The sequence below is a fragment of the Photinus pyralis genome, unplaced genomic scaffold (genome assembly GCF_008802855.1).
Source record: "Photinus pyralis isolate 1611_PpyrPB1 unplaced genomic scaffold, Ppyr1.3 Ppyr1.4_LG6, whole genome shotgun sequence".
NCBI classification, from domain to species: domain Eukaryota; kingdom Metazoa; phylum Arthropoda; class Insecta; order Coleoptera; family Lampyridae; genus Photinus; species Photinus pyralis.
This window is the reverse complement of record NW_022170663.1, coordinates 1,426,883-1,441,511: the sequence shown is the minus strand read 5'-3', so window position 1 is coordinate 1,441,511 and position 14,629 is coordinate 1,426,883. Positions and strand designations below refer to the sequence as shown.

Sequence of the window (14,629 nt, the reverse complement as noted above, 5' to 3'; positions counted from 1 at the left end):
CTTGGAATTCCTGAAATCGTTGCGGTCCTTATTTTGCTGAGGCATTATATTACTCCTCAAATGTGGTGGGAACAATAGCATTTCCGTTGTACGTCACTAGATAACTGAAATAAAATTCAATTCTATGATTTGCGGAAATTCTTATTTACAAAGCAACTTCGTACAAATTGTGTTCTGCGATCTGAGGGACTCCGATGTGAAGACATTTAAAGCATCTAATTTCAAATCCAATTCGTCAGGATCATCCCACCCTAAAAAGGTTGTGCATTGTTTCTTCTTCATATGAAAGCGAGATACCCGATACACTAACTATATAATGGATGTGGATACCTCTATAGGACCCGAATAATCCAGAGGAAACCAAACGAGAGGCAATAAGTTGTGGTGAACGCAAGAACCTCAATAATGGGACGCTGTGAGAGATAAGGTCGCACTGGGAATTTGATCAATTTCGAGAGATCTGGCCCGATTTAAATATGCGAGTTGGCTATTGAAAAGGATTTTTATCATGATCGGTGTATGTAATTTTGTACAACAGAACTGGATGGATCGGAGTACCAATATGGAACGATGAATCGACAACGTCTAGCTAGACTAGACTAAGGACAATGACTAAGGTATATTTAGTAAAATATATTTTCTTGGCGTATACTATTTCAGGTGAGGTACATACATATTCAATAGAAAAAAACTTTTTCTCTCGGGAAAATAACTGAAAACTGGCTTGTAACGGACTTTCCCTTGTAGGGTCACATAATGATGCGTATAACATATCGAAAGCCGTTACTGACAATTTCATCCCTAAACGCTAATGCGAAACAAATTTGATTTGCTGTTTGAGAAATTCTAAAAAAAAGGCAGTGTATAACCTTCCTTTTTTACCAAAAATCGACTACACCAAAATTTCTCGGGAAAACGCTTTTTCTTATTAATTTGGGTGCGTAGAATCCAAATCAATTCGTACTTTTCCGATAAGACTTCTCAATCAAAAGTTATAGACTAGAAACCAATTTCGAAAAAAAATTCAAAGGGCTGTAACTTTTGAACTAGTAGCCTAATCTTGGAACTGTTTGAAATTATGGATTCTACAGGCCACATTCTATAAGAAAATTTTTTTCCGGGTCGATCTGAGACAATTTTTTTTTCGGGGCTCAAAAAAAGGCATGTATAACCTTCCTTTTTAACCAAAAATCGACTACACCACTTAGTTTTTGAAAATTTTAAAAGAAAATAAAGTTCTTGAGCGGGTATAACGAAAAATGTTTCAAATGATACTTGATACTTTGACATATGCCTAGCGTCGCCGCCTCTCCCAGGATTTAGTCAACTGTCGTTGGGCGTTTCACTACTACTCTTGATGCCATCGCGCTGGGCATATGCCAAACAATGTGGTGGATTTTGAAGGGGGTAGACAGATTCACTTACTTTTCGTGTAATTAGGGCAAAACTTCTAATGGTCGTATTCTATTAGAGGGTATAGTTATGAATTCAAGTTAAGATTGCATGAGAATTTTATTTGAGATTTACGAAAACGTCTACCAACTGGAAAAATTATTATCGTATTGTGACCATGGTGGTATAGGTACTGTTTCAATTTCTAAAATTCAGTTGCTTCATATTTCGTCTGTGGTATCCGAATTTGGGTAAAAGGTTGTGTTTCAGCACTTATGCCCCAGTTGCACCAACAAAATTAAGCCTTGCTTAAAGTTAAGTCGAACTTAAAATCTATGGCAACGATTATTAAGACAGTCGTTGCTATGGTATTTAATTTATGCTTAACTTTAAGTGATACTTAATTTTGACGATGTAATTGGCCCTAGTGAATTACATTTATTTATCCCGGAAAATTCGTTTCTCAAAAAAATTGGTCTACGTAAAATGCCGCAAGGTTTATAATCGTCCCCGAACTGTATATTTCATAACACTAGTTCTCGAAAATGCGTTCACGAAAACTGGCCCACGAAGTACTCGCCTTCAAAAATACTCGACTTCTAGGAAAAATTTGAAAACTCTAATGTGACAGATGGTCTAGGGGCCAAATTTCATTATCCACAAACGTGAGACACACTTGAGTGGGCTGCGCCAAAATTTGCTATCAACAGCTCGGTCCATTATACGCTGTGTCCAGAATAAGGATGTCTATCGTGGGGATCTTCAAGCCATAGAAGATACAACGATGGTCAAATTAGAGAAAGTACGCGCAATTAAAGAGTTTACTAGGAAACCGAAATTTGCGGATTTTGTTTTTATTTTTTTCCCGATGTTATTTCAACGGATACAGAAAAATAAAATACTCTCCCATTGCTACTTTTTGAGCTCTACAAGGCACCGTTGAGAGATTTTCAATAAAACGTTTCGTTTCGGAGGGAGAAATCATCATCAACTTAATTTTTTATATGACCCATAAAAACGTACGTACTGTATTGAGTAGCATTTTCTGTTACGAATACAACGATGTACGGCACACAAATAAAAACAAAAGTTGGAAACTGTTACTTTCACAACGCTTTAAACATGAGAGGATACATATTTTCCATTTTCCAAGAAACTTGTCCGAATTATCGGGAATTTTTTCGCAAAAATAATTCTTAAAATTTTAGCCTTACTAACGAATGTATTGTCCGAAATGACCTCCACTTCCACATAGACATAATCTTGACTCAACCGTCGATCTACATTTCTCAAGACCTCCGAAGTTATTCTCCGACATTCGGCAACAATGCTTTGTCCTAATACAAATTTTCGTTGGAATACCTTGCAATTTAATACCTAGTTACCTACTACTACTTACTTATTTTAGCTACAAGTTTATACCGTGTCAGGCACGGAGCACTCACAAATGGGAAAACTAGGTATACCGTCTACATTTGTTAATAACATGCAAGTCAACATACTGCTTGTAAGAATGTAATTTCACATTTAGAAAGAAGTTCTTACAATATTCCACTGAAAAGCCTTTGTCGGCCCTTAAAGCACAAAATATTCTGTTTGTTAAATCGGGCGTAAACTCATTTCCACGCCATGTCTTGTACTTGACAGCTTTATTAAAAATTACTCGTACATTTTTCGGCAAAAGAAACAAAATTACATTTCTTCTTCTGTTACAGGTTAGTTGTACGTGCACGGAGAGACGCCTTGGTCGGTGAGTGACAACTTTTTATTCTATTTTAACTGTTATGTTCTGTTATGTACTAAACACCGAATGGTTAATTTGCAGGCAAATTAGTTGAACCCTTGTCAGAAGAATAAAAGATCCCTCATAGAAAAGCGGAACAAGCTCGTCTCGATCCCTTTACTCATACTCGTTTAATAGTGGACCGTAGAGGTAGACGCACGCTTGAAAGCCCTTATTCCATTATCTCGCCCTATTTCTGGCGAATCTTCAATAAAACAATTATTAGGTTAGGAGGGAGTCCGATTGCCTTTACGTTTGTACTATGTATAACGGTTTTACATGTATAATAATCCTGGCAAAATGTAAAAAAACAAAATCTGAACTAGATACCTATCAGAACCAGAGCGGAACGGACTTTATCGCAAATAAGGACTCAAACTATTTCCTGGTTTAAGTTTTAGAGCTTGAAGTTGATTTCCAATGGGGATCACCCTTCATTTCCCTTTGTTTGTGTTTATCACGACGTATGTTAACATTTACTTGAGAGAGAGCGGACGATTTTTACTTATACCGTGCATAATTGCTTTTGAATGACATATTTCTCAACGCATTATAAATGGCTTGCGGCATTTTTTAATCAAATAATTTATATACCGTATACATGAAACCCTTTCAAGTTGATCAAAAATTATGTCTATTCTGCGTCAACGTCTTTTTTAATGTTTTCAGTTTTGGAAATATTGGTTATTTAAATTTTGTGTAAAAATGCTGGAAGCAGTTTTGTAACGACAATTCTCAGTTTTAGTGTTGAAAAATGTCTGAGCAATTTTCTAAATGCGTTCAAATGCAACGTACTCCCGTTTGTACTATCTACATCCTGCATATGGAATTTAATCTGAATCGAGGGTACCGATTATTATTAGCGTTGCCACGATAGGAAATTGTGTATTTTATAAATTATTTCCGTTTAGTTATTGATTATAATACCTACTGTTTTATTTTATACAGTCGCTTTTTTACGCATCTGTGTATTAGTTAGGTACGCTAATTAGTTTTGCACTACACTATCGCAATTCATTTTAAAAGTAGAAATTGCTCGGATGAATGTGTTACATCCCGATTCCACATTTTCATGTTAAACGACCGCCAAATACCATATTCCGTTGAAATCAGATTTCTGCTTTCCGGTTTTCCCACCATCGTTTAGATGTGCACCATCTTGGGGTAGGAATTTTGAAAAAAGTTTTACACCATCGCAAAGGATATATCAAATATCCTACCGAAAGACGTGCCGTCCTTCTTGATGTGTCTTATTTTGGGGAGCTTTTTAAGGGTAGCTTCCAACAACACTCTTGATTTGTTTGAAAAAAAAACTGGTTGATGTGGTACCCTCTATCGCCAGATTTTTTGGCACAACTAAAGGGTCACAACATCCTGTATATAATTATATTCGCTGATGAAAGGCGAAAAGCTGGCCGTAGAGAGACCGCGGTTGATCATTTACACCTCGATTTCAAAAGTGCAGGCTGATTTCTTCTTTATCACATAAGGTTGTAAGTCAAACCCTAAACGTAAAGGTAAAATTTTATATTACAGCGAATGGTAGACTTTCAGAAATTTTTTAGTACAGATCCGCATTCTGTAATTAACCAAAGAGGAAGCCAAACGTCGTCTATAAGGACGTATTAATTTGGAAAAGAAACGTAATAATAAACCTGTGGATAAAATTTAATTTCAATTGCGTATAGCGTCCGGTTTAGAGAGAAAGAAAATTTGGATTTAATTAACTTATTCTACTTCCATCTCTGTGATTAAAATCGAGCAACTAATCAACCCTTGAGGTTTCTATTTTAAGAGAATATTTAAAATTTCGCGAAAGTAGGTCAGATGGATGCAAAATTTAATTTATCACGGCAAGCTCAATGAAAGGAATTTTCTTATTAATAAAAATAAGCATTTATTATGGACGTCTTTGCCAGTGTTGTGCAATAGCTGAAGGGATTCGAAATGAAATTTACGTTAAGGTTTCCTCGCTCTTTTAGATATAAGCATCCTTGAATTACGAACTGAAGGATAGGTTCGAATTTTTCCTGAAAGATTAAATGAATAAAGATTAAACTAAAAGGCCGTTGTTTTTGCTTTCGATAAGATTTCAGGTCGCGTTTCAATGAAAGGAAAATGAACAATAATGGGATTTTAACGGAAAATTGGGAAACCTTATATCGTACTACTTTTCTTTGACGATAATGTGAGGCGATATATGCACATGCTTGTCATACTTTTGTCATTGGCTTTTCGAATAATCCACACAACGAGTCTGGTGGTTTGCAACCCCTATTCTTTCTTTTTCCGCGATTTGATTTGTACAAACCCTCACTTCAATTTATTTTGTCGCATTTGATGCCCATTTTTAATATCTTTCCAAAAAAACCATTGGTAATCTTATTCTGCATCTTTTGCATAATTTTTTTTGTTATCGAGTATTATCGTTTTGATTAATGCAAAATGTATCTAGAAAAATGTGTTTAATTAAACGCGTTCCCTAGAGCTAGAATTGTTGTTGGACCACATTTTCTGCCAAATCACGAGTCGTAATATTGCTTCTACGGTAAGTAGTCAGTAAGACTCGATCCATACCTTACAAGGTTCTACAAATTTGGCCTACACCAAAGAGTCTTTGCCTACACGGAGCGGTCAATATGTATAATAATTTCATTTTTAGCGTTAGTATATGATCGCACCAAATTCAAAAAATTGTATACGACGGTATGATCGTACCCAAATGTATTAAAACCTAGGCAAGTTCACACCAAGTTCATCCTTTGCTGTGACGGACGGAGAAACTCGTATCAAAAAGTACATCTTTAGGAGCCCCACTAACATCATAGATTTTGGACGCGGTCTGTCATTTAACCGCTTCCTCCAACGTTGCCAAAATGCTAAGCAAAATCATATAAACCATCAATTTTTAGTTCTGGGTCATCTAAACCATACGATTAGCGTCTTTCTCAAACAAGATAAACCACGTTTGCCTAGATGGCAAATAATGTTCGCTACCTGTCCTTGAAAATTCATTTACCTCTCATTTCTTTTGCCAAAAAAAGTCAAACTTATAGTTTCACTGGTCAAAAATTAAAAATGTATGCTTCAGGTTTAGGATGTTGAAGTTTGGGCATTTCGAAGTGGGGTGCACGACTGTATCCTTCATTTAACCTTAGTGATAGGCTTCAACGAAACTTTCTATCAACTCTACTCTCGTCTCTCCAGCCGCGGATTGTTCATAAGTCATTCAATCTGACTTATTTCCTATGAATAAAATGGTAATTTTGTAAATATTGTTGATATTTTCAATCACGAAACATACTTGCATACATAAAAGGCAAAATAAAAAATAAATAACTTGCCTTACTCACAAATCAGCCACACTATGTTTTTAAATTTTAATATTCATGTCCTCGGTTGAACTCCAAGGTGAACCATAAAATGTGAAACACATATAATGTTGTGCACACAAATTATAGTACAACAATTAGTTGTCTGGCCGAACAATAATTATATCCCACTAAGAAAATAGGTGCCGAAAAACACAACATCTTATAATAATAAGATAATCTTATAATTAGACAAAAAATTTAAAAAGAAACAGTCAAGACTGTAAAAATTCAGCTTCATTCATTCAACCGTTACCTTGTTATATAGGTATATCCGTAGAAAAGTCATGAAAAACCGACTAAAAATTGTTTTTTACGGAGTTATCAAATGTTCGCGATTTTTTTAAATATTCTTTAAGAGCTATTATCAACGATTTCACTTGCTATAGAACTTATATTTTCTCAAAAAACAACCATTTAAAATTGGTACCGCAAGAAGTACCGCGACGCCTTAAGCCATATGACCTGAGGCGGCAGACGATCCATTTTAGCATACTCGGATAGGGCAAAGTAGAACTCTATCGATTAAAATTTGGATCATTCTCGTTCAGTGGATTACGAGCTAGCTCCCCTACTATGAGGCTTCCTAGGCAGTCTATGTAAAATTCGCACCGTGATTATCAACAATTTGCTGCTCATTAAGTGCACCTACTCAATTAAAGATCTAATTGGGGTTAATCGTACTTGGGAGAACAGTGTGAGAGTGCATGGCCGTTAAAATGAAGTTGTGTAACTAAAGCAAATGTCACATTTGTAGGACATTGAAGTTAAAAGTGGACAGCGTACGGTTTCAGTTTCTTTGACGCGATATCGTAATGGATCAGATCAGTATAGAAGAATGTAATTAAGAAACAAAAACGTTTAATTTTTAGTGGAAAATTATGTGCACCATCATTCTTTGAGTCAGTTATAATACCGAGCATTTGGTTGCGATCTTGTTTTGGTTTATACATAAACTATTGGACCGGTACATATGTGAGGCTGTTCGCCTGTTGAAATACATCTGCTTATCTTATTAGTAAGCCGCACTAATTAATATTGCTTCGGCGGCAAATGCATTCATGTAACGATGGACTAAACTAAAGTTAGATTTTAATTGGCGTATCGTTAACCCTTACATTGAACTAATGTTCACTGAATTAATATCTACACAATTACAATTAGCCTTTTGGTTCTATTCGCATTCGGCCTTTTGATTCGATTAATAATTGGTAAAGCACAGAAATCGATGTTGGTTATACAGTGCTCAAGTAATATCAGTTAATGGCGTACCAACATATTTTACTTTCCTCTTTGAAAACTAGCGGAAATTGAGCTTTTTTTAGTTGGGTGGCCAAATCTTTGTGCGCTACGTCTACTGCTCTCAGTGACTTATTTTGTTAAATTTTGTGTAGTGAAATCGAACAAATACGTTCTCGTGCATGCAGAGACATCCGCAATGTTTGTTAGTTGATGATGATTTGTTAAAGCGAGTGTATGCAAACTAATTGGGCGTTAGAGGGTATGCAAGCAAAAAATTTTTAGTAATAAAGGGTGTCCCAAAATTAACGCAAGATTTGAATTTGCCGCCATTTGTGCGGTGAAGTGTTGGCAACCCTGAAAAAAAAGCAATTTGACAGCTAACAGTGTAGGGTTATTAAAAATGGAGCGTTACACGATAGAACAACGTGTCTTCATTATTAAAGAATATTTCAAAAATAGTGAAAGCTTGGCGGCTGCAGTTCGAAAATTTCATACAAAATATGGTCGGAATAGTGTTCACATTCGAACGGCTTGTTTTTGGACGACCAGTGTGTTTGGCGTCTCCAACGGATCCAGTCTCCATGAATTTTTCAATTAATCTCTTCACAGTTGACGAAGTTAAAACACTACCGATATTTTGTATGAAATTTTCGAACTGCAGCCGCCAAGCTTTCACTATTTTTGAAATATTCTTTAATAATGAAGACACGTTGTTCCGTGTAACGCTCCATTTTTAATAACCCTATACTGTTAGCTGTCAAATTGCTTTTTTTTCAGGGTTGCCAACACTTCACCGCACAAATGGCGGCAAATTCAAATCTTGCGTTAATTTTGGGACATCCGTTATAATGAGAAATCAAACTGTTCCGATGGAAGCTACATTCCAGACCGTTTCAACATTTGTGGTACTTTCGTAACTTCCGTGATTTTGATCTCGGTAGAAGCAACCGACGAAAAACTTTATATACAACCTATAGATTTAAAAGAAAAGGAATTTAAGATAAAACAAAATATATTTTTCCAAATATGTTCCTTCAGCCGTTTCTGCAATAAACAGATCCCTTCAAAAAAATTTCTCATCATCAGAAGTAGGTAACTTGGGGAAAAGATAGTAGTCCAACGATGCTAAATTCGGACTGTAGGGTGGCTGTCTTAATCCCCGAATGCTACATTCATCTACAACTAGTCAAATTCGTTGAGCCTTTGTCGTATAGCAATACGGTCTTATCGGCAACTATCTTAGGCTTTTTCTCTCAAAGAGCAATTTTATAGGTATTAATGATATACAAATTCGTCTATGAACGTCGTAATGAAAGGCGTGTAACGTTAAATTCACGAGGCGTAGCCGAGTGATTTTAGTTACACAAGTTTCATTAATAACGTTCATATAGAACGTGTATCATTCAAAATTTTTTCTACGACGGCTCAAATAGATTTCATTCGGATTTTTGTGTTAGCTAAACGTTTTCGTAACTTATAATTCAAAATTATCAAGTGTCCATACTACTGGATGTCATGGTAATCACGTTTGTCAAATTTGACGTTTGCTGTAGAAAATAGTAGCAGTTATCATTTGCGTGCTTTTATGAATTCATATTTATGAAAGCCGTAATGACATCCAATTGGCCATGTTACATCCGTCATAATGGCACCGTTCGGAGATTAAGCCCCAGTTGCATCAACAAAATTACGCCTTGCTTAAAGTTAAGTCGAACTTAAAATCTATGGCAACGATTATTAAGACAATCGTTGCTATGGTATTTAAGTTATGCTTAACTTTAAGGGATACTTAATTTTGACGGTGCGATTGGCCCTAAGTTTGTTATTTTCAAACGGCATTGAACTGTAGTTATGTTATAGCGACAGTTTTGTAGAGGGTTAATGGCCGTTTGCACCGACAAATTTAAGCGGCGCTTAGCTTATAAGCGTACATATCTTAATCATTATCTCAATAATCGTTAAAGCTAAATCAATGTAATAACCTGTCTAAAACCAGAAGAAGATATCACTCCAGATACTTCTCATTTCTCAACTCATAAGAATCAAGGAACAATAAATTCAAATTGGTCACTTGTACAATGCCTGCCCAATGGTATGAAATATGGCTAAATTTTATCACCAAAGACTCGGAAGCCATCCAAAGACTGGAAAGCCATCCCAGAACTTCACGTATTTTCGAAAATCCAGCAGCAGTGTAAGACCATCACCGAAGGATTACCAGTAAAATGCAGCTCCTTGACCACGAACTTATAAATTAAGATGGACTGCTGATGAAACAGTTGCATAGAGGTAGAAATGGTCCTACCGTGAGCGCGGCCATGATGTGAACGTTTTAGTTATTTTCTAGGGGAATTTTTCTAGTGCTAGGAGAAATGTACCTATAGTTAATTAAAATCCCTCAATTGAACCCAAAAGGAATTGCAACCATCGCTATACGAAGACCTATCTGCTCGCCTATCTGAGACTTCAAATAACCAAATTTGGCACAAGCTGGATATGGCGAAATACTAATGACCTGTTGCGTGACGAGCGACGTCTGTATGTAGTCTTCCGTAGATAGCAATATAACCTAACGACTATTTTATACAAGACGTCAACAGCTCGTTTCTCCATCATTAATTAATGAAGTATTTCTCGTTTTTGTTTTTAGGTGATCGAGAGCAATCGGAGAAACTTTTAATTGCTCAGAGGTTTTTGCTTTTTTTGCGACCTTATCCTGGAAAAGCAATTTTCACTTCCTTTATATAGGAAAGCTGATAATTTCGCGAGCATACTAAAAGAAGCGGTAAAAGATATAACTTTAATTTTAATTAAGGCAAATCTTAGGTTACAGGAGGCTGGATGAAATATTTAATGTAGTTGAACCAACAATTGCGTTATTGTGGGCACGCGAGGGAGCAATTCAAACTTTTTCCCATTTATTGTTACACTAATTAAACATTGACATTGTATATCTCATTTATCGCGAGGCGTTGGGGTGAATTGGGTAGGTAATCATTAAAATCTCTTTCTCAACGTGAAATGTTCATAATTGCAAAGCCAGTCGCAACGAGAGCATGGAATTGTCTTAAATCTGCACGTAAATGCTGATTAAACAAATTAAAACATCGTTGAGATCTTACCTTAATAGTGAATGTGGTTCCTCATTTCCTATACTCGTAGGTACGCTTAAATAAGGTTTATTTGGTAATCCAGTTTGAAGAGCTTTGCTTCTTTGGTATAACTCGAGCGTACATATACAGTGAATTTTTTTTAAATGCGAACATAGGAGTTTGTATGCAATGTAATTTCCCTATGTTCGATTTTTTAAAAAAACACATCAAGCTATTGAGTAGTTCAAATGAGTAGTAGATACAATTGACAGCTGTCACATTCTTTAAAAATACCGCCGTCCAATTTAATTACGAAATCGGTTAGGTTATTGCTTAGAATGTCAAGGAGGACACTTCCACATTTATTGTAATTGTTTTCGTTATTTATTTTCTTATTTTCTTCATTTATGTATTGAACAAATCAAATTAGTAGAATACCAGGTGCACATGACCTACCAATAATTTTGGTTGGTTCACAATGAATTGTAATGTCAGCGCGTGCCATGTGAAGTCAAGTTATCATAAGTTTAAGAAAAATTTGTCCTAAAGTTGCTATGGCCTCACATGGCTTATTTAAAAAAATCTTACCGAGTGCTCTTTATCATAAAGACTATGAGTTGCTGTTCATAGTCACACAAAAGTGCGCGTTTTGGGAATGTGAACCGCGCACACCTCATAGATTGATGTGTTTTTTTTTAAATCGAACATAGGGAAAATACATTGCATGCGAACTCCTATGTTCGCATTAAAAAAAAATTCACTGTACACTCAACTAAGCAAGAATGTGCAAACACACAATGTATAACACATAAAAATAAGAAAAAAAATATAGCGTACGGTTCGGTTCATAAAATAACACAACAAATACACTAAAATTTTTTGGTTTGGAAATTATGCGGTTCTACTTCTATTGTGGTGCATTTAGGTGTATGGACGGATTTAATAATTCGGTGATTTATTTACAGTACATTGTGAACGACATTTTGAAAAGCCGTTTTTTTTGTTTATTTTCCCATTTTCAGAAAGTAACTTTACAATCCTGGATTTATTTTAGAATACGTTATGTTGACATCAAAGCCCTGCTTTTGCAATGTGTTTGAGTTGCAGCATCCCTTGTAGTTTCAATCTCGCAGTTTATTCGCGTACGCTGTGGAAAACGTTTGTTTATAGCGAAATTTCTAGAATGAATGATGACGTAATAGCTGTAGCGATCATATTATTTCTATAAGATTGTTGGAGAAACAAAACAGCAAAAGAACACACTACAGTATGGGCCAGAGAGTGGGTAAACAGGCGTAAACAGTTGAGCGCTTTTAATTTAATTTTTGAATTGCGGGATCAAGACGAGTTTTAAAGTTTTTATTCGCACAATACGATACTGAACACTGCACCGGCAGTCGCAGTAAAAGTTTCAACTGATTATTAATAACTTTTGCTTCAAAAATAACTATTCACACATGACTCTGTCTAGGTAAAGTCAACTCCTACTAAAAGAATCAGTAAAAGTTGATTCAAAATAAACCGATCAACGGATCAACCTGCCTTATAAGGGTTAACTATGCTTACTGTGGTTTAGTAAAAGTTGCTTCAGAAATGTTCTACAATTGTAACTGCGCGCGTATTGTCTTAGTTATCATTCCCGTGAGACAGCCAACATTACTCTATTATTTGTGTAATGTGTTGCACTGTAAGATTCAGTGTATTTCTTACATTTCACCCAAGAAGTGCGTGTGTAAGAAGAAAGATTTGCTCTGCAACTCAAAGAATCACTAATCTTTACCTTCATGTAGGTAATAAATAATAAATAATTTTTAGCTTTCTATGTATCATTTTTAGCGCATTTTTTAAGAATTAAAAAAATGTGCTATTGTCCGTCCGTCCTTCTTCTTCTGCCGTTGCGAACTACTTCTAGGAGAATGGTCCTAGAGTCCTGGAACTTTTTGCAGTAGGTAGCCTATACCTTAAAGGTGTGCCAGACGGCCATCACGACGGGGCGGCGTTTCGTAACCCGAAGGTCATGTCTGGGAATCGAACAGTGCGAAGGGTGTCGTTATTGCCGTCTTCGGAATGTCTTCTTTTGCTACCGGGATCTGGTTTTGACTAGGTCAATCGTGGAAAATACGTTTTTCCGGGCCAGTTCTTGCGCGAAGTCTTTTATGCGTGAAACCGAGTAAATATCGGGAATCGTCCTGGCGTTTAGGACCCGGTAGTCTCCACATGGCCTCCAGTCTGCCGACTTCGTAGGAAGTAGGTGTAGCGGTGACGCCCAGGGACTGGCTGAAGGACTTGCTATTCCGAGCTGAATCATTAACTGGAATTCCTTCCGGGCTGCCTTTAGCTTGTCCGGTGCTAACCTGTGCGGTCTGTGTGCGACTGGAGGTCCATATGTCGTCTGGATGTGGTGCTCAGTGTTATGTTTGACTTCGTTCAGCGTTCCCGGCGGTTTGGTTGATTGTGGAAACTCTCTCTTAGTAGGTCGTGGTATTTCTCTGCCCTGGAGGTGGTACAGATGCTGTCGTCGTTTGCTGCTCTCCTTGGCGGGCGAGACTTGTGCGGCTGTCGATCAGCTTCTGGTTCTTGATGTCCACTAAGAGTTCGTAGTGTGATAGGAAATCGGATCCTATTATCGGTTTTGAAGTGTCAGCTACGATGAATCGCCAAGGGAAATTCCGTCGAAGTTTCAAATCGATATTGAAGTGGATCGTTCCGTACGTGTTAAAGGTCGATCCCATTGGCGGCGTAGAGTTTGTATTTGGTGGGCTGGCGCCTTTCCTTCGTCTGCTGAAAAGGGAAAACGCAGACCTCTGCTCAGGTGTCGATGAGGAATTTCGTATTGGTGGTCCTGTCAGCTATGTACAAACGGCGGGGGCCTGGTTGAGAGTCGCGTACCACCTCTAGCGACCGGCTTGCTCGTTTCCCGGGCTTTCTTTGCATGGGGGGCGGCAGTTCTTCGCTTCCTTCCCGTACTGGAAATGGTACCAGCAGATGTCGAATTCTCGTCGGGGCGTGCGGCTTCGGCTGTTTTCACTTGTGAGTGGGCGTTTCTTCCTCTGGACTGGACTTTGAGCTCGGCAATCTCTGCGGTGAGGGTTGTGACCGCTTCATGGAGCGTGTCCTCGACAGCGTAAACTGCGGGCAGGTTGTTGGCGTTGATGGCGTCTGCTATAGATCTGCGGCTTCGGAGAGGGATGCCTTCTGCTGTACGGCTAGGATCGCTTGCGTGCTTGGAGGCAGGCGGATGGTCCATCATATCGACTTGAGTAGGTCATCCGGTACTGAAAAATGCGCTAAAAATCCTTTTCGCCTCGACCGATCAGGTGGAGCCATTTTGTTTCAATATGGCGGAATTGGCTGATTCACCAACTTGGCCGAGATATTCATAAGTTAAGTTATATCGACCCTTAAAGTTTGATCGAAATCGGTTCATAATTACGAAAGTTAGAGTGTTTCTTGAAAATATATAAACCTGTACCCCTATAAACCTATAAATAGACTGGTACCATTACAATAGGTAGATAGATAGAAATGTACTCGTAGGATACTTACACTTTTGCATGTCTCTATTATAAGAAGACACAAATTTGCCTACACTTGAATTTTAAATTAATAGCTAAACAGCTGCAGTTACTAACTGTTTGTAATTAAAATCATTAGAAAAAAAATGAAAGCAAAAATAAATATATTTAGAAACCTATTGAGAAGCATCTCTTATTCCAACAGGTAATAAAATGCTATGCTACGGAGAGGAG

General features: G+C 37.2%; 1 protein-coding gene across 3 annotated transcripts in view; it reads left to right on the top strand.

Annotated features, from left to right (window-relative positions):
* Positions 1 to 14,629, top strand: part of LOC116175186 (cAMP-specific 3',5'-cyclic phosphodiesterase 4A-like) — a 118,597-nt gene that overhangs the window by 48,124 nt on the left and 55,844 nt on the right. The window contains exon 2 of one of the 3 annotated variants that reach the window (XM_031493319.1): positions 3,108 to 3,142. The exons of the other annotated variants lie outside the window; for them this stretch is intronic. The gene's annotated coding sequence lies outside the window, so the exon portion shown is untranslated. The remainder of the gene's footprint in view (positions 1 to 3,107; positions 3,143 to 14,629) is intronic. 3 annotated transcript variants of the gene reach the window in all.